Source organism: Mobula hypostoma, chromosome 16 (assembly GCF_963921235.1).
Source record: "Mobula hypostoma chromosome 16, sMobHyp1.1, whole genome shotgun sequence".
Taxonomy (NCBI): Eukaryota; Metazoa; Chordata; class Chondrichthyes; order Myliobatiformes; family Myliobatidae; genus Mobula; species Mobula hypostoma.
This window is the reverse complement of record NC_086112.1, coordinates 8,455,309-8,482,550: the sequence shown is the minus strand read 5'-3', so window position 1 is coordinate 8,482,550 and position 27,242 is coordinate 8,455,309. Positions and strand designations below refer to the sequence as shown.

At 40.3% G+C, this 27,242-nt stretch overlaps 1 long non-coding RNA gene across 7 annotated transcripts in view; it reads right to left on the bottom strand.

The window, feature by feature from the left end:
- Positions 1 to 27,242, bottom strand: part of LOC134357214 (uncharacterized) — a 267,924-nt gene that overhangs the window by 132,744 nt on the left and 107,938 nt on the right. The window contains exon 5 of one of the 7 annotated variants that reach the window (XR_010020570.1): positions 281 to 8,368. The exons of the other annotated variants lie outside the window; for them this stretch is intronic. This is a non-coding gene — a long non-coding RNA (uncharacterized LOC134357214). Of the gene's footprint in view, positions 1 to 280; positions 8,369 to 27,242 lie in introns of those variants that run through there. 7 annotated transcript variants of the gene reach the window in all.

The window sequence follows — 27,242 nt, the reverse complement described above, 5'->3', positions numbered from 1 at the left end:
GAAATAACAAGAAGAAGATTCCTTAAAGTGAGTTCATTGACTGTGAGAATATCTCAATGGATGGGCAAGTGAGAGTGTTGTAGTTGCAACACACATCAAAGTTGCTGGTGAACGCAGCAGGCCAGGCAGCATCTCTAGGAAGAGGTACAGTCAACGTTTCAGGCCGAGACCCTTCGTCCTGACGATAGGTCTCGGCCTGAAACGTCGACTGTACCTCTTCCTAGAGATGCTGCCTGGCCTGCTGCGTTCACCAGCAACTTTGATGTGTGTTGCTTGAATTTCCAGCATCTGCAGAATTCCTGTTGTTTGTGCTGTAGTTGTCCCCTTTTGTTCAACAGCCTGATGGTTGTAGGTTAGTAACTGCTTTTGAACCTGGTGGTGCGAGTCCTGAGGCTCTTGCGCCTTCTACCTGAGGGCAGCAGCGAGAAAGGAGCCTGACCTGGGTGGTGAGGATCTCTGATGATGGATGTTACTTTTTAACAGCAGTGTTTCATGTAAATGTGCTCAATGGTTGGGAGGGACTTACTGAAATACTGGGCTGAATGCACTACCTCTTACAGGATTTTCCATTCAAAGAAATTGGTATTTCCATAGCAGGCTGTGAGATACTGTGGTAGTGAATCTTTCTGGACTAAGCATTCAATTGACTGCACCAGTAACAAAAATAGGGCAGGGGGAGAAACTAACATTTACCCCTCTCTCCAAAATCATAACAGCTTTTTGGGCAAGGTCTGTCGGCTAGTTAGTCATGGAGTTTTGATGTGAAGAGTGGATTTTCTTTTTTTTTTGAAAGTTAAACGCTTGTTATAATTATGGCGTTGGGCACGTGGCCAAGTGGTTAAGGCATTCGTCTAGTGATCTCAAGGTCGCTAGTTCGAGCCTCAGCTGTGGCAGCGTGGTTGTGCCCTTGAGCAAGGCACTTAATCACACATTGCTCTAGTCTGTGCGAGGAGTGGCGCCCCACACAGACTTCCAACCTGCGCCTTGTAAGGCATGAAAATGCCCCACGCAGGCCCCTCATGGTCTGAGTCGACATTCCCTATAACTATAGAACATAAACAGGGCAAGCCTTTCAGCCCCCGATGTTATATCAATATTTTAATCAACACCAAGATCAATCTAACCCTTTCCCTCCCACATAGCCCTCCATTTTTATTTCATCCTGTGTCTTTTAAATATATCTGCCTCCACCACCACCCATATAGCAGGCACCTACCACTCTCTGACATTGCCCCACTCCCATGCATTCTTCACACCACCTTAAAGTTATGCCCCTTGTATTAGCCATTCCGTCAAGAGAGGAAAATGCTCTGTACCATTCTATGCCTGTTATTATCTTGTACACCTTTATCAAGTCAACTCTCATCTTCCTTTGCTCCAAAGAGAAAAGCCCGAGATGGCTTTACCTATCTTCATAAAACATGCTTTCTAATCCAAACACTATCTTGGTAAATCTCCTCTGCATCCTCGCCAAAGCTTTCACATTCTTCTCAAAGTAAAAAAGGGAGATTAGCTTTATTTGTCACACGTACATTGAAACAATGAAACATGCAGTGAAATGGGTCATTTGCATCAACACACAACACAGTCCAAGGACGTGCCGGGGCAACCCGCGAAAGTCACCATCCTTCTGTCGCCAACATAGCCTACCCACAACTTACTAACCCTTACATGTACGTCTTTGGAGTGTGGGAGGAAACTGGAGCACCCGGAGGAAACCTATGCGGTTAGGGGGAGAAAGCACAAACCCTTTACAGTCAGGTCACTGGCACTGTAATGCATTATGCTAACTGATACGCTACCGCACCATCCAAAATAGAGAGGTGTTCAGTTGTTTCACCTGAATCACAAAATACCAGTGGACTGATGTAGCAAGCATTTAGAGTCACAGAGTCATAGAAAAGTACAGCACAAAAACAGGCCTTTTGGTCCATCTAGTCCACGTTGAACCTTTTAAAACTGCCTAGTCCCATCAACCTGTACCATGACTGCAGCCCTCCATATCCCGATCGGTATTTCTCTTAAACGTTGAAATTGAGCTCACATCCACCACTTGTGCTGGCAGCTCCTTTCACACTCTCACCCCCCTCTGAGTGAAGAGGTTTCCCCACATGTTCCTCTTAAACTTCTCACGTTTCACCCTTAACCCATTATTTCTAGTAGTAGTGCCACCAAACCTCACAGGAAAAAGCCTGCTGCATTTACCCTATCTATGCCCCTCAGTTTTGTATATCTCTATCATTTAGGAAGGCAAATGGGCTCATGTCTTTTCCGACAAGAGGATCAGAGTACAAAGGGAAAGATGTCTTACTGTAGTTATACAGAATCATGTTAAGAATATAAACACAAGAGATACTGCAGTTGCTGAAATGCCAGAGTAATTTCTCAGATTTCTATTAGCCTAGAATATTGGCCCAATTTGCTTAGTCAGCCCTCATAAGACATTCTAGGAGTCAATCTGGTTAATCTTTATTGCATTCCTGCTATTGCATGTATGGTGTATCCACCCCTGGGTAGACAGACCAAAGTGGTACACAGTTTTTCAGGTATATTCTTTTCAAGAGCATCACATATAAAATGCTGGAAGAACTCAACAGGTCAGGCAGCTTCTATGGAGGGGAATAAACAGTCAATGATTGGGGCCGAGACCTTTCAACACACACAAAATGATGGAGGAACTGATGCAGGTCAGGCAGCATTATGAAAAGTGTCAACATTTCAGGCTAGACCCTTCATCAGGGGTAACACACAAAATGCTCAAGGAACCCAGCATTTTTTGATATTTCTCTCCCTTTCTTTCTCAGTCCCTGGCAGAATGCCAATGGTGTACTAAAAGCAATTATCCTCCCCAAATCTCAGTTTAAAAAAAACAATAGTTGAGACATCTGCTTTTCAGCAGGGACACTTTTCCAGAAATCCACCACCTGCTCCAGCCACTCAACACCTCTAAGAGTCGTTGGCTGGCTTTAAATAACGCAAGCCAGTTTTAAGTGGTCTTAGCTTCTCTCAATTTTGGGACCTCCTGTGGAGAAGTGCAGACACTCTGCAACATGGCTAGCATTAGCTGCACACTGCTATGATGTTAATTATCTGACTGGGTAGAGTTGGCATGCTGCCTACGTCAGACCCTGTGTGTATAGGCTAATTCCAATCACGATTTTTCCAACGCTTCAGAAGATAACAAATTTAGCCATAAAGAAAGTTAAGAAAGAAAATGCAGGAGGTGTTCTAACTAAATACAAGAGATTTTGCAGCTGTGGAAATCTGGAGCAACACAAACAAAATATAAAGAAGGTAAGGCAGCGGCTATATTTCATTCGGAGTTAGAGTAGATTTGGTTTGCCACCTAAAACACTCAAAAACGTCTACAGATGTACCGTAGAGAGCATTCTGACTGGCTGCATCACCATTTGGTATTGGGGGTGGGGGGGCAGGGGGCGTGGTAATGAACAGGATCAACGTTAGCTGCAAAGAGTTGTAAATTTAGTCAGCTCCATCATGGGCACTAGCCTCCATGGTATCCAAGACATCTTCAAGGTACGGTACTTCAAAAAGGTAGCATCCATCATTAAGGACCACCGCTACCCTCTTCTCATTGCTACCATCAGGGAGGAGGTACAGGAGCCTGAAGGCAAACATTCAGTGATTCAGGAACAGTTTCTTCCCCTCTGCCATCCAATTTCTGAATGGACATTGAACCCTTGAAAACTACCTCACTATTTATTAAATTTCTGTTTTAGCACTACTTATCTTAATTTAACTATTTAATATACACTTACTGTAATTCAGTTTTTTAAAATATTTATCATGTATTACATTGTACTGCTGCTGCAAAGTTAACAGACTTCACGACATATGCCAGTGATATTAAACCTGATTCTGTTTCTGAAATGCTGGAGGTCAGGCATCAAAAATGAGAAATAGTTTTCAATATTTTTCTGGCTTATGATAAACCACTGTTATGATTCTTTCTGGACTGCAACTGACTGCATCAGAAAAGAAAATGGGGCAGAGGCTGAAATTAACATTTACCCCCCTCAAAAATGTCAGAAGGTCTGAAGATGCTGGGAATCCAGAGCAACACACACAAAATACTGGAGGAACTCAGCAGATCTTACAGAGGAGAATAAATAGTTAATGTTTTGGGTGGAGACCCTTCATCAGGACTGGAAAAGAAGGGAGAGATGCCAGAATAAGAAGGTGGGGGGGGGGGGGAAGGTGGACAGGTGGCTGGGCAGCGTGAACGAAGTAAGAAGCTGGAAGGTGATAGGTGGAAAAGGTAAAGGGCTGGAGAGGAAGGAATCAGATAGGAGAAGAGAGTGAACCATGGGAGAAAGGGAAGGAGGAAAGGCACTAAGGGGAGGTGATGGGCAGGTGAGGAGAAGAGAAAGGGTAAAAGGGGAGCCAGAATGGGAAATGGTTTTCCAATATCTGCAGAACCTTTAGTGTTTATAATATACTGGTATGAAACTTCCGATGTCCACTTAAAGCAACACTTCACTGCATCAGCTCACCTGAAGTCGAGCTCAGCTGTACAAGGATTGTACACACATTAAACAGCCACCTGTTTCAAACATTCATCGTCTATCAGTCCCTCGGGTGACTACTTAATATTGTATAGGATTTCCTGTGTAATCACATTAAAAAGCTTTATCTTTAAATTATGCAAACTTCATCTGTGCTCAACATTTGTAGTCGGCCTGATAAACTGATAAGAGAACATGTAAGCCGCAGATGTATGCTCAGTACTGGTGAATTATTGTTGGACAATAGTATAAAATTACATGTACAAAGACATTAGGTACAGATATTTTGTTACACTTCTGTTACAAGGGTTAAAATGAAGGATCTTTGAAAGTCTTTCCTCTCTGTGCTCAGACTTTTTACTTTTTTTTGTACTGTAGTGCGGGATCTATTATGAATATATGTCATACGCATCAAACTTAATGTGAATCCTTTACATTTAGAAGTGACTACCATTATAAAGTGAATAAACATTTCGTCAGGAAAACTGATCTCTGTTCTCGGTTAGTCTCTCATGGGAACCAGCTGTGATACAATGAAAAGAGCTGAGCTATTGTTGTAACTCTGCATACTCAGGACTAGCCCAGATTTATGCCTGTCAGGGTAGCTGCTCCTCTACCCTTCTTACAACTTGGTGTTGGTCAAAAGAGGGAGAAAAATTGTATTTTTTTTAAATTCCATTTACAGCCTTCTCTTCTATAGCCGTTTACAGTCCACTGTTTGAAGGGCTTCTAAGGAACTACTTAGTAATCCTGGGAACAAATGTATATAAAAATAAAGAATTGTCGCAGAGTGAAAAGGAGTGAAAGGGAAAAAGGAGCACATGAATTAATCAGAAAAAGAGGTCTGCTCTGAATTAAGGGAAGCTGATTGGAATAACGAAGGGCTTTGTTCATAACTGCAAGGTACAAGGGAAGAACTTTTGATTGGAACAGAAAAGGGGATTTGGGAGAGCTTGGTATGCTTAGTGCCGCTGTGACTCAAAGTCCATGTGAAAATTTGTTGCTGCCTATTAATCATTATTGTGCCCCTGCAAAGAAGCTGTTACAATGATGACTATATGTCATTATATTCCCACTGTAAGCAACGAATCAGGAAGCTGGGAAAGTTAAGCAAGACTGACTGGCAAACTTTGGAGCCACGGAATCCATTTAAATAAATTTACATCACATTTTCTTGTATGGGAATCATACTTTAAAATGAAACAATATATTGTGTTCACGGGGCTTGGTCTTTTATTCTCCTGTCTCAGCATCTTCTTTCCAGGTCAGACTTTGCCAGCACTGACAGCACACTTTTCTCATAGCCTCTCCTTCTCATCGCCTTTGGATGCTTTCAAGTTCAATTTAGCACAATAAAGTTGTTATGCATGACAGTTTTGAGAGCAGAATAGGTGGTGTGTGAGCACGCTGTGTTGCTACAAAGTAAGTTCATTCTCTGCAGACCAGCTCAGTTACTGCAGCTATGCTGGTGGGACACTGCAATGGTCTTCCAGACGTTCCCATCCTGACGAAAACAATTAGCTTCAAACTGCAAGGAGCCGCAGGGTCACCCCTTCCTACAATGAGGCTGTGCCACTTAATATGCCACAGCGGATTTCAAATTCAAGTTGATTTACCTAGTTGTATTCCTATCCTTTTCTCTGGCTTTATTTGGAGATATTTAGTGGAATATTAAGAAGTTTAAAATGAATAAAGAGATAGATGAGAAATTGGATCATTTGGTATATTAATGTTTGATGGATTGGGGGAAGGGTGCGGGGGGGGAAAAGTTGTGACCTGTCAGACGTGATTGCATGAGACTCTGTTCGCTTCTGCACTGCCCACAGGATTTTCTTACAGATTTCACAGAAAATGTCTCTTCAGCTAAATGTCAGAGATAACTAAACAGCAGACATTCAGAGCGAGTTTGCTGGTGTAGTTTTCAAGTTTTATTCCAAAAGTACTAGCTCAGATAAATGTAAAATCCAATTCTGTTTAAATACAGCTGTTTAAGTACATTTTTGAATTCTAAAAAGCAATGACTCACAGTATTATTATTATACTATCATGTTTCTAGGTGCTTTATTGAAAACATAAACATACAGTCTCATAAATGTACTATGTATTTTCTGTAGTATTTAACAAAGGAAAGTTAAATTAATTAACGATTTAGTTAGGTATGATCAAAGAAACATATTACAAAGAGATAGTTTTAGAGACAAAACGTTTCTATAAATAAGCTTCATACTGCTTTGCTTCTAATAATGTTCAAAAGTATTCACTAGGACTGAAAGGAAACAGAAAGCAGATTAACATTTCAGTAGCAAGTTTAAGTTTTCTTTAGAAAGATGAAGTGTCACATCAAAGCATTAATTCGATCTCAATTACAAAACATTTGGATAGCTCTAGTTGTTTTAACTTGAACTAAATTTTCCTCACTGTTTGTTGTAATCCGTTTTCAGAAACCACTATTTTCTGTTTTCCCTCCTGTTACACAACGATCAGAAGACATTTGTGGGAAAATGGCGAAAGCTAGTCTTGTGAATGCAACTGTACACAAATCTTTTATATACTTACGGTATACCACAATACCACGAAAACGTGCCTTCAATACAGAATTCAGCCAAGCCCAGATAGATTCATTAGTGCTGTTTTATCTGGGGCCAATGAAGCTCAAAGCATCTCCAACAATGGAGCTAATCACAATTGGTACCCTGACCTAGGCTTGCATTTTATCTCTTTTCATTGCATAGTCCTATATCATTTCTGAGCAATTTGACTTCGCTAGGCCCCTAAAGAAACCAGGGAGGAGATAAATTTTCTTTTTCTCCTTCGTCTCTCAATCTAGTTTATTTTGTGTGTTCAAACTGCAGGGTTGTCTGAGTAGGAAGTCATTACTAGTTAATGATGGTATTTCAGATGCATTTTCCATGAATCAATGAATACACTTTTGCTTCTTTATTCTTATTTCAGTTAAATTACACTTGATGTTTTTCCAAAGTTCCTGTGCGTAAGTAACAGGGTGATGGCATAATGTGAATAAATACTAGACAATTCCGGCAATATGATGTTCCATACGCATCAGAGTCCATGCAACTGAAATATAATGGCATCCAATGAATCCTGCTCAGAAGGTGATATAAAATATGGCCTTGCAGGAAGGACTCATGGATATACTTAATAAAGTATCCAGTGTGCGCATGCTCATGGTCTTCTGCTGCTGTAGCCCATCCACTTCAAGGTTCAAAGTTCTGTGGATTCAGAAATGCTCCTCTGCATACCACTGTTGTAATGTGTGGTTAATGGAGTTACTGTCACCTTCATGAGAGCATGAGCCAGTCTAGCCAATCTCCTCTGACCTCTCTCATTAACAAGGCGTTTCCACCCACAGAACTGGAAGGTTTTTCTGTACCACTCTCTGTAAACTCTAGAGTCTGTTGTGGGTCAAAATCCCAGGAGATCAGTCATTTCTGAGACACTCAAACCTCCCCGCCTGGCACCAACAATCATTTGGATTACATTTCTTCTCCATTCTGATGTTTGGTCTGAACAATAACTGAACCTCCAGACCATGTCTGCATGCTTTTATGCACTGAGTTGCTGCCACATGATTGGTTGATTAGATGTTTGCATTAATGAGCTGGTGTACAGGTGTACCCAATAAAGTGGCTACTGAGTGTATATTCTGACAGATGAACATCAGGGTGAACTTTGAGCCATAACAATTTTCACCATTCCCGTAACTCTGCTAACATTAAAGATATCTGCTACTGATGGACTTCCAACATCCTTCCCATATCTCAGCACCTTCCTCCTATCCTCCAAGTGCCAAACTCAATCAAAGTGCCCAACTCAATATCTTCCTGTAATCAAATAACATAAACAGAAAATTACTTGCAGATTTTAATTTTTAAAAATCACCATTGAAAACTATCTAAGCAGCAAGCAGAAGTTAAAAGCTTTATTTGTCACGTGTACATAGAAACATGCATTATTCCTACAGCAACAACCAGAACAGTCTGGGATGTGCTGGGAGGCAGGGCAGCCCACAAGTGTCACTGCCCCTCCTCCACCAATATAGCACGTCCACAACTTTCTAACCGGCATGTCTTTGGAATGTGTCAGGAAACCAGAGCACGTGGTTACAGGGAGAATCAATTAACTACTTACAGACAATGGCGGGAATCAAACCCGACTGGTAACCGCTGGAAGAGAGTAAACAGTCAACGTTTCGGGCCAAGACATGATGGAGGGTCTCGGCCCGAAATGTTGACTGTATTCTTTTCCATAGAAGCTGCCTGACCTGCTGAGTTCCTTCAGCATTTTGTGTGTGTTGCTCTGGATTTCCAGCATCTGCAGATTTTCTCGTGTTTGGGGTTAATATCATTGAGGTACAGTATGTTGTGAAATTTGTTCTTCTTGCAAAAGCAGTACAATAGGACACATAATAATAAAAAAGCTGTGAGTTACAGTTATTATATATACATACAATAAAGTTAAATTAAGTAAGTAGCGCAAAAAAAGTGGTGAGGTGGTGCTAATACATTCGATGTCCAGTTAGAAATCGTATGACAAAAAGGCAGAACCTGTTACCGAATCATTTTCTACCACGATGCACTTATTTTTTTCCAAATAAGATTAAAAAAAGAAAAAACTGCAGCTTTAAAGAAGACAGGAATCTATTGTGTTGTGTATGAAGCTTCACATGAGCATGTCTGGTGACAGGTAACTATGGTGCTGTGTAATAAGAGGACATGCTCCACTCGAGACCTTTTCCTCCTTGCTTTCAAATAATGGGCATTTATATTGCAGCTGGTACCACTTTCTTTCAAGTAAAGAATTATTAAACATGTAGAAAAGTAATCATCACTATTACACCACATTTCATTCTTTGATTAGATATTTTCTTTGAAATGTGCATAATAAAGAGCCGGTAAGACTATGATTGTTTATATGTGTTGCATTTACTGATAAGTCAAATATAGAGCTACACAACACCTTAACAGTACCATACTTTGCTTAACTATTTGCCGAATTGAATGATAAAATATCTCATTAAAATGTGGCAGCACAAGATGGACTAAACATCTGCACATTCCGCAGCAGAAGAAGCATCGACGATTGGATTCTCTCAACCCACAGCAGAGGGCAGAGCAAGATTCTGAACTTTAATTTCATTCATTTACTTCTGGTGAAATGTACACAATTTTAACAAGGGTCTAAGGTAAATTCTTTAAGATGAACAGTTGAAAAAAATATAAAGTGACTTTATCTCAGAATCAGAATTAGATTTATTATTTCTGTCGTACATTGTGAAATATGTTGTTTTGCAGCAGCAGTACAGTGCAATACCAAAAAAGATCACTACATGTTACGATAAGCTTGTCTAAAAATATATAGGGCAAATGGAGAGCAAAATTGTGACATAGTTTTTACAGGTTCATGGACCATTCAGAAATATGATGACAGAGGGAAGTAGCTGTTTCTGAAACAGGTAGGTCTTCAGGCTCCTGTACTCTTCGCCGATGGTACACATGAGAAGAGGGCATGTCCTGGGTGGTGATGGATGCCACCTTCCTGAGACATCACCTTTCTAAAGTGTCCGTTTTGGTGGGGAAGCTGGTGCCCACGACGGAGCTGGCAGAATTTACAAGCCTTTGCAGCTTCTTCTGATTCTGTGTAGTCACCCCTCCATATCATAAAATGATGTAACCTGTCAGAATACTCCTCATAATATATCTGTAGAAATTTAGTAACATCCAAATCTCCTCAAACTCTCAGTGAAATATAGCCACTGGAATACCTTGCTCGCCATTGTGCCAATACGTTGGGCCCAGTAAGCAAAATATGCTCAGTCAGCGAAAGTGACATTTTATTTTTTGTTAGTAGGTGTGGTTATTCATTATATTGACGTGATGTCATTCATTGGGCTTTACGTCTTAAAATCTCAATTTCATCCCATATTCATTTTCATTATCACCAACTGATATGCACATTAGCTTAAGAACATATAAAATAACTTAAGTGGCATTATATCCAATTGGTGGCATTTAACTTTGCCCCAATGTATAGTTTATTAAAGGAAGATAAGATTTATTCAAAAATTTATATTATAGTCTGCTGGATGCAAAATAATGCCATTAAACAGTACTGGCTTTAAACCAATACAAGATACAATTCAACTGTGTTCCACTTATTCATTGGCATTCCTTATTCTCATAGGAAACAAGATAGTTTTTCCTTTGTTTCCTTCCTCGAAATTTATTTAATTGGCACAATAGAATATAGGCTGTTCAAAAAGTTAGATGATCTTTGAATCTGGTTTCTGCACCACTTTCTGGTAGAGGAAATCAGTCACTATGCTTGTATAGCTACTGAATATTGAAAAGCCCAGATGGAATAGACATTGAGAGGACATTTCCAATAATGAGCGAGTCTAGGACTAGAGGGCACTGCCTCCAAATTCAAGGATGTCCCTTTAGGTCAGAGATGAAGAGGAATTTCTTTAGCCAGAGGACGGGGAATCTGAAATTCATTGCTGTAGATGGGTGTGGAGGCCAAGTCATTGGGTATATTTAAAGTGGAGGTTGATAGATTATTGATTAGTAAGGCCATGGAAGGTTATGGGGGGGGGGCGTTGGGAAGGCAGGAAAATGGGGTTGAGAAAGAAAATAAATCAGTCACGATTGAATGATGGAAAAGACTTGATGGGCCAAATGGCCCAGTTCTGCCCTTATGCTTTATGGTCTTATTATCAAAGTTCAAAGTAAATTTGTTATCAAAGTAGATATATGTCAGAATTTTCAATCTTACCATTCATTTTCTTGCAGGCAATCTCAGTAACTACAAGAAACACAATAGCATCAGTGAAATACCATACCCAACGGGATGGACAAACATTTGATGAGCAAATGCAACAAGAAAAGAAATAATAAGTAAATAGATGAGTTAACTCTACTGCATATTTTCATTGATGCCAAGTTCATTCTGCCTATAATGCCCAATACAACTCTTGATACTTTAAATCAAGTCAAGTCAATTCAAATTCAAGTTTATTGTCATTCAACCACACACATGTATACTGCTAAACAAAACGACATTCCTCCAGAACATGGTGCACAAATCACTACATATAATGTACACACATCACATGTCAGGAAATGTAGGAGGCTTCATCCATACACAGAGACAATTCAGCAGTGAGTGATCACTTTACAAATAAACCGCAAAATAACAAGCCTTGAGGGGTCACAAGACAAGAGAGAATGGATACTTAACTCAACAAGGTAACAAGGTAACAGAAGGCTAAGAGCAACTGGTTGAGGCTGGCTGGTTCGATCACTGAATCAGAATTGTAGATGAGAGCTGGGTTTAAATAGGCTGCAGGTGATGAGTTAGAAGCGAGTACCAGGTGACTCCTGTAAGTTGAGAAGGCCTGACAACATAAAGTCTTGTTACATACACCTGTTAGGGTGCATTCTCCAGTTACCTTAGCCTTCAGCCAGGAGCAGATGTCATCAGGTGGTTCCCAACCTTCACAGAGAGTTTCGACCCTTAACCACGACACTCTCCAGTTGGTGGGCCGGCAGTGGTGGCCAAATCACTGCCCATCTGTTCCTGGCTTCCAGCTCCCCTCCTCTTGCCTACTCCAAATCCAGCAAGAGGCTTGTTCTGCCTCTTCCCCCATCCTATGAGCTGCTTGTTTTTTGCTCCTTTCATCCAGGCCCAGATCTGACAACAACCGCCATGCTGATTTGGCTGGGAAACCTCTGCAGCCGATCTCCACAAGGAACAACCATGCCTGCCATCCCTTGTCTTTACACTCCTGCACGAAGGGCTGGTACTGCAAGGCCTTTCTCTCATGGGCCTCTTCCCATCCCTCCTCCCACGGCACAGTCAGCTCAACCAGAATTATTTTCTTGTCTTCAGTTGACCACAGTACAATGCCCAGGTGTAGGGTTGTGTGCACCACATCCAGGAACTGCAGCCTCCTTCCCACGTCGACACTCATCTCCCAGAATCTGGCTGTTAGCAGCAGATTGGGCTTTCATCATTTGGTTGGTTACGAAAGGCCTGGCTCGCTCTTCAATGAAGGTGATGGCCTTCCTCAAATCTGTGCCAGCCGTCCTCTTCTTGCATCTCTCCTGCTCTAATGTGTCAGCAAGAGCCAGAAGTAATATTACCACAAATAAATTGACAGGTAATAAGATGCATTAATGACACAAGTCGAAAAGTAAACAGTGTAATTCAACTGGGACTTCACACATGATGAGACCTGGGTGATGGCAAGAGTTCAGTAGTCCTACGGTTGGGGGAAGAAACTGTTTCCCATCCTAATGGCCTAATGCTACAACACCTCCTGCCTGATAGTAGGGGTCAAAATTATTGTTGGACGTATGGAGGGATCACTGGCAATGCTAAGGTCCCTGCATATAAAAACGTAAGAAATAGGAGCAGGAGTCGGCCATCTGGCCCATCGAACCTGTTCCACCATTCAATGAGATAATGGCTGATCTGACCATGGACTCATCTCCATCTATCTGCCTTTTCCCTATAGCCCTTAATTCTCCTGCAGCACTCCTGGTAAATATCTCAGAAGGATGGAAGCGAGACCTGGATGATTATTAGCAAGAAATTAGTTTTGAAAATAATACTCTGTAATTTTGCCTTACAATAATACATTGTTTTATTTTGCCTAACCCAAACCCTAATCCTGCACTTAGGAAATCCCTTGCTGAACTTCGTCATTTTCTCCTCCTGTCAGAAGATACTTCTTCAAACTTATCTCCTTGACCAAAAATTTGGTTGTCCTCTCTGGTCAATGTGGCTTATTTTCCTCTGTATTTATGCAAAAAAACAATGAGCACAAATGAATAAATTAATCCCCTTGTAACAATCAAAGAGAACACAGCTGATCCATGTCCTCAAAGTGCCTTTTATCCAGGTCCCTTAACTCTTTGGTTAAAAGAATTCACAGTCAGATTTATTATCACTGACATATGTCATGAAGTTTGCAGTTTTGTGGCAGTAGTAGAGTGTGATACATAAAACAATTAATCTTCCAAACTTTGGCAATTACTCAAAGCATCCCAAGTTTCTACCATCAACAGAAGAGATTCTGTAGATGCTGGAAATTCAAAGCAACACACACAAAATGCTGGAGGAACTCAGCAGGTGAGGCAGCATCTATGGAAATAAATAAACAGTCAACATTTTGGGCCAAGATGCTTCTGCTTGACTGATTATTTCTTTCTACAGATGCTGCCTGACCTGCCGAGTTCCTCCAGCCTTTTATGTGTGTTGCTTCAAGTTTCTACCAACCTCTTGGTGTAGTTGAATTTCCTAACATCACACCTGAGGCATCCAGCTCCACCCATCCCTAGAATCTACCACCAAAAGGCTCTCATGATCTACCAGCTGACTTTAATGTCTTGACATATCAGGCAAAGATAAAGATGTGCTTGATTTTACACATATATATCAAAACATCGAAACAACTACCACAGTCTGAACATGTCCTGGAATCGGGCGGGGGGGGGGTAGCACACAAGTGTCACATGTTAGCAAGCTCGCCACTTACTAATCCTGACCCATACGCCTTTGGAATGTGGGAGGAAACCGGAGCATGTCAGAGGAAACTCATGCAGTCACGGGAAGAATGGACAAACCACTTAGAGTCAGTGGCAGGAAATGAACCACAATCAGTGACTGCTGGCGCAGTAGTTGTGTTTCCCTAACCCAGGGGTCCACAGTCCCTTTGGTTCATGATAGGGGTCCACAGCATAAAAAAGATCGGGATCCCCTGCCCTAACCACTAGGCTATCATGCAATTTACCCATAGTTCTCAAAATCCTAGTACTACACTTTCTCTCCAAGGGGAATAAAATATGACCAGAAATGCTCACGTTATTCTGGCATTACTTCTAGCTAGTCATTATTTTTATTGACCAGATTCTATGTGTTGGAATATGGTGCTGTTTTCCGTCAGCCATTTTGATCATTTTCTTACCTGTTCTGTGACATATTCATGGGCACCCTTGTCTCTTTAGACCTTTTGCCTCTGGCCTTTCTATTTCCAATCAGATTTCTGAACACATCAATACTGCTTCACTATTTTTGCTCTCTTTTTGCACCTCTTCTTGTAATTTATAGTATTTTTAAGGTATTGCACTGTACTGCTGCCACAAAACAACAAATTTCACATAAACGTCAATAATATTAAACCATGATTCTAATTCTTTGTACGTCCGAAGCAGATTTAACATTTGCCAACACTAAATCCATTTGGAACCATGCTAGCAGCATAGAGAAGTGGGAGGATAGTCCTCCCGGAAGAGACACACACAGTCACAGCTCTCAGACTGAAAGCACAGATATTGAGGTATCATATGTAAAGACACTGCCCAGAAGGAGGTAACTTCAAACCACTTCTGTAGAAGAATTTGCCCAAAACCAATCATGGTCATAGACCATGATCCCTCACATCATAAGACACGACACATAATGGTGATGATGATGATGATGATGAAGATAAGATTTGACTTGGTTATGATGTCCTTCATGCTTTGCACATCTTTCAATGCAGTCTGTATTATTACACATTGAAAAAATGTGACGTAAGTAATCTACCAGAGGAAGATTGAAATTACATCTCAACAAATATCAACTAATAAGCAAATAGACTCACTTTCAAAGGCTCTACATCTTATTTTCTCAGTATTATTTATTTTTAAATTATTTGCACGACTTGCCTTCCTGTTGCACATTTGTTGTTTGTCAGTCTTTATTGTTTATATTTTTTCATAAATTCTAATCTATTTCTTTATTTTTCTGTTAATGCCCGCAAGAAAATGAATCTCAAGGTAGTATATGGTGACATATATGTACTGCGATAATAAATTTACTATGAAACTTTAAAATAAATGGGGTGAACATTAGCAATAAACTTCCAAACTCTATGTGCAGGAACTTCCCACTATTATGATGCTAACCTTTTGTTCTAATATTTCTGGACACTTAGGGTAACATTTCTGTCTCTATTTCAACCAGCTGCTTTATACACTAATTGTAGAAATAATATTAGAAAGGTTCTAGCGTGTTTAGAATTGGGTTGTGTATTGGGAACATACAGCATTTTGTCCCATTAAGATTCAAGTTTCAAGATTGTTTAATGTCATTTACTGAACACAAGTGTAAAGGAGAATGAAATAATTGCTGTTCTGGATCTGATACAGCATGAAAAAAACACAAGGATAAAGAACACAATCAGCAATATCTATGTAAATCTTCAGAGAGCCACAACACTAAATGCTACTAGAATAGTCCAATAGTTTGTAGCAACTGAAAAATAATTGTGTTTGGCTATGTCCATACCTCGGATTTTACCAGCTTGAGCTGAGGAATAGTAAATTTCTAAAATAATAGTAATTATTATAAATTGCAAACACACATAACACAGAAATCAATAAGTGAAGAACACCAGAAATCTGCTGAATTAAAAGAGGAAATTGAAAGACTATGGAACATGAAAAGGTATACATTGTCCCAATAGTAATATCCACAATTGGTATCATCCCAAAGTCACTATACAATAGCATTAAACAATTAGGGCTACACAACAATATTTATGTAAGTCTTCAGAAAGCCACAACACTAAACACCACTAAAAGAGTCCGATAATTCCTAGCTATTGAGAAATAAATGTACTTGTCTATGCCCATACCTCAGGTTTTACCAGCTTGAGTGGAGAAAAAGTAAATAATAATAATAAATCACAATAATATAAATACATAAATTAGCATATATACATAGATTGATTTTATGTCCATAAAATGATACTAGGCACAGGAGTGTCTGTTCATGAGGTGACTGACAGGAAATAATAAAGTGGTGGTGGTGTTAGTGGGTGGAGGTGTTGATCAGCCTTACTGCTTGGGGAAATTAATTGTTATTGAGTCTGGTGGTCCTGGTGTGGATGTTACGTAGCCTCCTCCCCAACAGGAGTGGGGCAAACAGTTTATGAGCAGGGTGGGTGGGTTCCTTTATGATGTTATTGGCACCTTCCTGTATATGTATATTTTCTGAGGCCTTTCTATGTGTATATGTCCTTGGTGATGGGTAGACTGGTGCCTGTGACACACTGGGCAGCTTTGACTACCTGCTGTAGAGGCTTCCTGTCTGCTGCAATGCAGTAAATGAGTACAATTTATTTCATTGCATAAAATCTACTTTTTTCTGATTTCTCTCTTTTTTTCCTGCTACTGTTCTCTTGCCCAGCCGCTTGCTTCTTTCCTCTCAGACATGGGGCCATTCGTTTCATTACTTCGGCTTCCATTCCCTGTTCACAACTTAAAGTTATGATTTCTCTTCATAAGAGAACCACTGTGCTCACATATAACAATACAAAACACTAAAGCAAATTTCAACACTTATCTGTCCTGTATAATAAATTAGGATGACATGATAGTGTAGTGGCTAATGTAACATAATTACAGCACTAGCAACCCAGTTCAATGTTGCCGCGGTCTGTAAGGGGTTTGTATGTTCTCCCTGTTTTCACTCCAGGTGCTCTGGTTTCCTCCCATATTCCCAAGATGTAGGGGTTAATAGGTTAATTAGTCACACGGGTGTAATTGGACCTATTACTGTGGAAAATAAACAAATCGTGTTATCACAGAAGTTATAACACAAAAGGAGAACGTTTAGCCCATTGGCCATGGGAGAGCAATCCAAGGTGTCCCTGCATTCATCCTTTCCATATAGTTCTGCAAATTGTTGACTTTAAACCTAACTTCCTTTAAGTATTATGAATAATGACGTTTCCACTGCCTTCATAAATTTCAAAGTACAGAAATTCAAAGTAACTTTATTATTAAACTACCTATATGTCACCATATACAACCCTGAGATTCATTTTCTTGCAGACATTCACAGTAGAACAAAGAAGTACAACAGAACCAATGAAAAACTGCACAGAAACAATGACTGACAAACATTCAATGGGCAAAAGAAGGCAAAATGTGTAAATAAATTTTTTAAAATAGGTAAATTGAGAGATAAATAGATAAATACACAGATAGGTATTTCAGGAACAGCTTCTCCCCTACGCCGTCTGATTTCTGAATGGACAGTGAACCCATAAACACTATCTCACAACATTTTTTTCTCTCTTTTTGCACTACCTATTTAATTTAATGTTTTATATATAAATTCTTACTGTAATTTACAGCTTGTATCATTATGTATTGCAATGTACTACTACCACAAAACAACAAATTTCACAACATATGCCAATGATATTAAACCTGATTCAGACTCTGAACAATAAGTAAAAATATACGCACATACTGAGATCATGAGTTGTAGAGTCCTTGGAACCGAGTCCATAGGCTGTAGAATCAGATTGGTGTTGAGGTGAGGGAAATTATCCACTCTGGTTCAGGAGCCTGATGGTTGAAGGGCAATAGCTATTGCTGAACGTGGTGGTGTGAAACCTAAGACTCCTATAACTCCTTCCAGATTGCAGCAGTGGGAAGAGAGCAGGGCCTCCCACTTGCTACTTAAAAAGTTTTTTTCACGTAACTTTTGGTTGAATGTCCTCAGGTTCTAAACATTCTCCTAATGAAAATAGTTTCTATCTATTATGCCTAAATCTTTCATGTTTGCGAAGCCCCCTATCAGACCTTCTCTGATCTCAGTAGAACACTGGCAGCTTCCTTGGTCTGTCCATATACTTAGAGCCCCTCCTTGCTGGAACTAGTTTTGCAAACCTACTGAACACCCTCTAAGGCCTTCACTTTTTTCCCAAATCGTGATTTCCCCATCCTGGACAAACCTTGACAAACATATATAGATGTGTAGTGGAAAGTGTATTGACTGGCTGCATTACGGCCTGGATGGAAACACAAATCCCTTTAAGCAGAGAATCCTACAAAAGGTGGAGAGTTGGCACAGTATGTCATGGATTAAGCTCTCCCAGCCATTGAGCACATCTACATGCAGTATTGCCGTAGAAAAGCAGCATCCATCATCAAAGATCCTCACCACCCAGGCCATGCTCTTTTCTCACTGTTGCCATCAGAAAGAAGGTACAAGAGCCTCAGGACTCGCACCACCAGGTTCAAGAACGTTACTACCCCTCCACCATCAGGCTCTTGAACAAAAATCAATCTACGTATAAAAACTAATTTATGTATTTATATTATTGTAATTTATTATTATTATTATCATTTACTTCTTAGCTCAAGCTGGTAAAACCTGAGGTACAGGCATCGGCAAGTACACTCATTTCTCAATTGCTAGGATCTTTTGGATTCTTCTAGTGGTGTTTATTTATTGCTATTTAATCATATTTGATCTAATCTAATCTAATCTAATATTTGCATTTGCACAGTTTGTTGTTCATTGATACGGGATACAGTTACTGTTCTATAGATTTGCTCAGTATGCCTGCAGGAAAATGAATCTCAGGGTTGTATGTAGTGACATGTATGTACTCGGATAATAGATTTTACTTTGACCCTTGAGCTTTGAACACAATAATCCATGTGTGGCTGAACCAAGGTTTATAAAGTCATGATGAATTCCTTCCTCTTGAACTCTGTGACCCGTTTATTAAGATAAGTGTCTGATATGCACACACACTCAATGTTTAAGGAACAGCTTCATCCCCTCTGCCATCGGATTTCTGAGCGGTCCATGAACCCATGAACACTGCTTCACTATTTTGTTCTCTTTTTGCACTACTTGTTTTTCTCATTCCTCATCGTTACTGATAGAATTTTTTTATGTATTGTACTGCAAAGCAACAAATTTTGTGACATACAGTCCTGTGCAAAAGTCTCAGGCACATATATATAGCTAGGGTGCCGAAGACTTGCACAGTACCAAATTTGTCAATGTGGAGTGGAGGGCAAGTTTTTAAAGCTGGCAGGAGCAAAGAATGTTGGGAATGGCAAGATCTGCCTATATCTTCTTCAAGTCAATTAAAACCCTCCTCATTGTTCGTTAGACTCACACACAAAATGATGGGGGAACTCAGCAGGCCAGGCGGCATCTATGGAGGGAAATGAACAAATGATGTTTCAGGCCGAGACCTTTTGTAAGGACTGACAATAGAAGGCAAAAGAAGGCAGAATAAGGAGGTGGTGGTGGGGCGAGTGATTGGTCAGACCAGACGGGTGATGGAGGGGGGTATGAAATGAGAAGTTGGGAGGTGATAGGTAGATAAGGTAAACAATGTGTGTGTGTCTTCCGGCCAGCGTACCTCTTCTCTGATGGTAGCAATGAGGATGATAGGCATCCTTAATGATGGATGCTGCATTTTTGTGGCATCAAATTTTGAAGGTGTCCTCAATCCTGGGGAGGCTAGTGGCCCATGATGGAGTTGGCTGAGTTTACAACTCTGTCCTTGGTCAGTTGTCTCTCTGTGCTGCTCGTGCCCCTTCTATCCCTTGACAGGTCTTTAATCTACCAGTTTACCAAACCACGTACATCACATTAACCATATGTTCTCTCCCTGACCACCTCTACAGTCTCGTCAGACTACTCAAGCTAGCTATCAAACTCATTTTGGCTTTCCTTAAGAAGTCCAGAAAATGCTAGCGTTATCCCTGATTTTGATTTCTAAAATGTTCCTCACTACTGAGTTTAAACAGACTATCTATAGTTGGGTTTATCCTCACACCGTTCTTTGATCAGGTGTGTACCATGTTTAATCCTTTCCTCCTCAGACACCATCCTATAATTGTGGACGCTTAGAGAGTAATGGTTAATGTCTCCCTGCTTTCCTTTCTTATTTTACTTATATATACAGAAAGGTGCTGGAGGAGGGCCAGTATCTTCATGAAGGATCCCATCCACCCTGCTCATGGACCTGCTTGCCCTATTCCCATCGAAGAGGAGGCTATGTGATATCCATTCCAGGATCACCAGACTCAAAAACAGTTACTTCCCCCAAGCAGCAAGGCTGATCAACACTTCCACCCACTAACTCCACCACTTATTATTTCCCATCAGTCACCTTATGTACAGCCTGGAGTCACTTTATGGACATACAATCAATGTATATAAGCTATATTATGTATTTATATGTATTCTGTTTTTTATTATTATTGTTTTATTTAATTTTTTTTGTTGTATCGGACTTGGAGTGACAATTATTTTGTTTGCTTTTACACTTGTGTACAGGAAATGACATTAATCAATGTCGAACTTGAACCTGGAACTTGGGTTGTGTCACTACCTGTGTCACGAATTTGGATTGCTTTGTCTTTCTGTCTAATATTTCAACCACATCTTTCTTTGCTGCAACTCCAGTTTCATCCTCAGTAAACATTATGCTAAGTGTTTGTCCACTGCCTCATCAATAGATATTGTTTCATTCTTGGTTCTTTCCTAAATCTCATACCTTCAGTATGTGTCTATCCAAAGAAACCTGATCATACAACATGCAACAAAAATTGACAACATTCAACCATTACAAAGTATAAAGAATTATATAAAAATAAAGCTGGTTTAAAGTTTGAATTTGGAATCAAATGTGTATAAATACCAGCATGTACTTACAATGAAAACAGATTTAAACGGTGGTTTGAAGTGTTTACAGTGCAGTGCAGTGATGGGGATCATAGACAGAGGGGGTGGGGTTAATCAGAATAGTTGATCAGATAAACTGTCTTGGGGAAGAAACTTCATAAAGTTTTTGTTTATTGTTCAATGCCAATTGCTGATTCCAGTTTACACACTCTTTCCTTTGTAATTCCCATCTGCTTTAAGTGGTCTACATCCTTTTCCAAGACTATTCCAAACCTTTTAATTGTACAACTGTTGTTTCCTACATGTCCCCTGCTGATACCTGCTCCATTTCATCTGTCTTATCCCTCAGAACAATGTCCATTCAAAGCCTTTTTCTACACTGAGATAAAGGCAACTGGTCAATAAAGCTCTCCAAAAAATTCCAGCTGTGCACTATGCATTAGTAGTTTTGATCAAGTTCAAGTTTAATTTTAATTCAACCGCACATGAATGAAGCCAAATAAAAAAAGAGTTCCTCCAGGGCCAAGGTGCAAAACATTACCAACAGCACACAGCACTCTGCAGATAGTACAAATAGCAACCTATGGTTACGATGTCAGAAAAAAACATACAGTCACAGTGAGAAGACAAGTAGTAATATATACCACAATCCCCACTGTCTTTGAATTGACAGACAATGGATTATTATGTTTAGTAAATGGTTTAATAACTATAATGATAAAAAAAATTATGGTGACTTATATGTTTATTTATTGAGATACAGTGTGGAATAGATCCTTCTGGCCCTTTGAGCCATGCCACCCAGCTAACACCTATTCACTCCTTACTAATCAGGGGACAATTTACAATGATCAATTAACCTATTAACCAATACGCCTTTGGACTCTGGGAGGAAAGCCACATGGTCACGGGGAGAATGTCTAAACTCCTTACAAACAGCAGCAGGAATTGAACCCAGGTCGCTGCCACCGTGAAGTGTTGTGCTAACTGCTCCACTACTGTGTCGCTCCCATACTGTATTTTAAAATAAGATACAGTGAACAAATTTGCCTACAAATGTGAACATGCATCACGTGTACAATGCTGGAGCCCTACAGAAACTCCGAGCATCTCCAATAACAGGGTCATACAGAACAGACCCTTCGCCCATCTAGTCTGTGCCAAACTATTCAAAATGCCTAGTCCCATCGACCTGCGCCAAGACCATAGCCCTCCACACCCCTACCACCTATGTACATACCAAACTTCTCTTAAACATTGAAATTGAGCTCGCATGCACCACTTGTGCTGGAAGCTCGTTCCACACTCTCACGAGTGAAGAAGTTTTCTCTCATGTTCTCCTTCAAATTTTCACCTTTCACCCTCAACCCATGACCTCTAGTTGTGGTCCCATCCAACCTCAGTGGAAAAAGCCTGCTTGCATTTACGCTATCTATACCTCTCATAATTTCATATACCTCTATCAAATCTCCCCTCAATCTTCTACATTCTAAGGAATAGAGTCATAACCTGTTCAATCTTACCATATAACTCAGGTCCTCCACACTCAGCAACATCCTTGAAAATTTTGTCTGTACTCCTTCAATCTTACTTACATCTTTCCTGTAGATAGGTGACTAAAACTGCATACAATATTCCAAATTAGGCCTCACCCACGTCTTATACCACTTCAGGGGTGTATGGGGTGTCAGGGAGGAGTAGCGCCTCTGGTGGGGGAACATGTCGCGTCCTTTTCAAGGCCGTTAGTCCACTTTTGGTCCCCACCTGGCACTCAGCTCTCACCTGTGGCTCCCCGTAGCTGTATGCACTTGACAGCAGCCACACCCCGGGCAACGGCTTTGACAAGCCGGCTAAACCAGGTGAGGGTAGCCGACGGGTCTCAAACCCTCAGTGAGATAGGGAGTTGTCTATCCCAGCATGTGAAGACAGACTCCGGCGGATTGAGCGGACGAGACCAATGGAAGGTCCAATGGTCAAGAAGGCAGTCTCTGCAAGCGTCGTAGAACGTGTAGAGCACGACAAGACACAGAAGACATCCTGGTCATCCACTATGCCTAGTCCCACCTCCAGCCATCTCGACTCTTGTCTTGCCACTGGATCCGGATGGGAATTGGGAAGAGAGAGTGAGACTGGCGCTACACAACTCTCCTTCACTTAAAGCCAAATCACGCGCTTGTCTCAACACCATTAATGGTGTCGAGGTCTTCATCGACGACGACGATGAACGAACACAATACCACTTCAACATAACATCCCAAATATTTGATTATGTTATTTAGCCAGTTTGGCACCATTTATGTTTTGGATGTTTCCTGCACTGCTGAGAACCTCCAGCATTTTTAATGTCATGACTTGTTGGCAAATATTAACCTTTCATTTAAAATGATAACTTAATGCTAGAGAATTAAACTGCACTTTTGAACCAAAGTAAACACGCATGTGAAACTGTTTGAGGTGTTTCCCAATGTAACACATTATTGTTTAAATTTAAGGGGTAAAAGTATCTTTGGATAATCGATTTATCCAAAATCCAGAAAAATTTAGGTTATAAGTTAGCATTTTTTATTTTTTTTCAGGATGCACTTGATATTAGCAAATCTACAATTATTGCTGATGATACAAAGATTGGAGGTGTAGTGGACAGTGAGGAAGGTTTTCAAAGCTTGCAGAGGGATTTGGACTAGCTGGAAAAATAGGCTGAGAAATGGTAGATGGAGTTTAATACAGACAAGTATGAGGTACTGCACTTTGGAAGGACAAACCAAGGTAGAACATACAAGGTAAATGGTGGGGCACTGAAGAGTGCAGTAGAACAGAGGAATCTGGGAATACAGATACAAAATTCCCTAAAAGTGGTGTCACAGGTAGATAGGGTCATAAACAGAGCTTTTGGTACATTGGCCTTTATAAATCAAAGTATTGAGTATAGGAGTTGGAATGTTATGGTGAGGTTGTATAAGGCATTGGTGCAGCCGAATTTGGAGTATTGTGTGCAGTTTTGGTCACCAAATTACAGGAAAGATATTAATAAGGTTGAAAGAGTGCAGAGAAGGTTTACAAGGATGTTGCCGGGACTTGAGAAACTGAGTTACAGAGAAAGGTTGAATAGGTTAGGACTTTATTTCCTGGAGCGTAGAAGAATGAGGGGAGATTTGATAGAGGTATATAAAATTATGATGGGTATAGACAGAGTGAATGCAAGCAGGCTTCTTCCACTGAGGCAAGGGGAGAAAAAAAAACCAGAGGACATGGGTTAAGGGTGAAAGGGGAAAAGTTTAAAGGGAACATTAGTTGTGGGGGGGGGGCTTCTTCACACAGAGAGTGGTGGAATGAGCTGCCAGATGAAGTGGTAAATGCAGGCTCACTTTTAAAACTTTAAGAAAAACTTGGACAGGTACATGGATGAGAGGTGTATGAGGGATATGGTCCAGGTGCAGGTCAGTGGGGCTAGGCAGAAAAATGGTTCGGCACAGTTAAGAAGGGCCAAAAGATCTGTTTCTGTGTTGTAATGTTCTATGGTTCTATTACCCCTGTTGGACATCCTGGAAAGATGGCCTTGGACATCCATGAATCAGAGTAGATCTTGTATTCACTGTGCTCCCTAAATTTTCAGAATTAAAAAATTCCAATAAATAAATGGTGATATGTATATAACTGATAGCAAGGGTCATTCTCCTGTGCAGTTGGGCAAAGATGTAATAGCTCCATGAGGACTTTTCTTCATTAAACTTTAAAAGTGATACATATGTCAATGTACAGGAATTAATATGATTCAGGATTTTTTAATGTTATTTCCTGTACACAAGAGTAAAGGAGAACAAAATAATTTTTACTCCAGATCTGAAGCAGAGCAAAAAAATCCCAGAAGATAAAGAATACAATTAAAAGTAAACTCAATAAATATATATACATAAGGTAGATAGACTGATTGTGTGTCCATAAAGTGATGCTAGGCCATACATAAGGTGACTGACAGGAAATGATAAAGTAGTGGTGGTTGGGGGTGTGTAGTGGTGGAGTTAGTGGGTGGAGGCGTTGGTCAGCCTTACTGCTTGGGGAAAGTTACTGTTTCCAAGTCTGGTTGTCCTGGCGTGGATGCTACGTAGTCTCCCCGCGATGGGTGTGGGACAAACAGCCCATGAGCAGGTTGGGTAAATTTCAATTTTCACAAAATCAAGTCATATCACTCATGATTAAAACTATTGGCCGACAATTTGCTGGTGTAATGACTGTGAAAATATTAGCACTCACTGCCTTTACTGTGCGAAACTGATGGCAAATATTGCTGTCTACTTAGGAGCAGCTAAACATGGAAACTCAAAAGATGATAATAGTGTTATGCTGCCTATCATGAGGTTGAACTCCTGCAAGCTACAATCAGCACAAAGTCCATGATCTTAGGTATTTCCTGTGTTTAATAAACTGGACTAATCCTGCTGTAGAACATCTACTTCCCGGTTTGACTTGTGCAGTCAGAGATGCTCTTCTGCACACCACTGTTGTAATGTGAGGTTATTTGAGTTACTGACACCTTCCTTTCGGCTTGTACCAATCTGGCCGTTCTCTTCTGACCTCTCTCCTTAACAAGATTTCACCCACAGAACTGGATTTTTTTTTTGTTTTTCACACCATTCTCCATAAACTCTGGAGAATGTTGTGTGTGAAAATCCCGGGAGATTATGATTATGATTATGAGGACACTCAGTCCTCTTTTATTGTCATTTAGTAATGCATGCATTAAGAAATGATATAATATTCCTCCGGTCTGATATCACAAAACACAGGACAGACCAAGACTGAAAAAACTAACAAAACCACATAATTATAACATATAGTTACAACAGTGCAACAATACCATAACTTGATGAAGAACAGTCCATGACACAGTAAAAGAGCTCAAAGTTCTTCAAAAGTCCCACATCTCACACAGACAGGAGAAGGAAGAAAACTCTCCCTGCCATGCCCGACCATTGTCCGAAAACTTCGAGCCTCCGGTCAGCCCTCCATCACCAAGTACCGAGCACCATTTCTATCCGAACAATTCAACCTCAATCTCAGTCGCCAGCAGCAGGCAAAGCCGGGGATTTTGAGGCCTTCCCTCCGGAAGATTCTCGATCATGCAGTAACAGCGGCAGCGAACCGGCGTTTCAGAAATTTCTCCAGATGTTCCTCTGTGCTTTCACGTCTGTCTCCATCAAATCAGAATTGTCCACGGCCCCTATTTAACGGATATGATATCATTTTCACCAGAGAGCTGTGCGCGCACGGCGCGCTGCTATCGCCTCCTCCCTCCTCCCGAGATCAGCAGTTACTGAGATACTCAAACCACCCCATCATTCCCCGGTCAAAGTCACTTTGATCACATTTCTTTCCCATTCTGATGTTTGATCAGAACAACAACTGAGCCTTGTGACCATGTCCGCATGGATTTATGCATTGAGTTGCTGCCACATAATTGGCTGATTAGATATTTGCATTAACAAGAACGTACAGGTGTACTTAATAAAGTGGACATTGACTGCAATCATTTGTACGGGTCTTTGTGTAAAACAAACATTAAATTTTGTTGAATGAAGAGTTTTCAAGAGTACATCAAACCATAATTGCTGCTGAACAATCTCCTTGGGTTTATCTAAAAAGCTATTTCTCCACAATCCATATTACGTAGAAAAATATAAATGTTATTATTTTAAAGTCTATTCAAATAATACTTATGACAACTTTTACTTCTATATATATGTGTGATAGTAAATGACATAAAGTATAATTATAGTTAGTGCTTTTTGCTCTTGGTTTGTGAGGCATGAGATTTGTTCATTCTGAAAGCCTATTCCATCTGCTTGGTGACTTCACTATCCAGGATACCATAGATCTCTTACAGATGGCACCATTCCTGAAGTCAAATTGGAATGGGAAAATTCTGTAAGAAGGCACTGCTAAGTCTTTGTGGACAGTATTGTTCAAGGTCAGGGTCAACTGCTATTCATCCCCTGCTAACTCGAACTATAGCACTACCAAGATAAAGATATTTAGATCCAAAATACATTGGGGAAGAAAATGGCCAATTAAGAAATTCGATAATTTTTATATAAGTATTCCAGTATATTATCCGTGTTCGGTCACTTTTCTTTCTAAAATGCTACACAAAATATTAATTTTATTGTCAGAACAATTAACCATAAAAAAAACAAGGTATGCTTT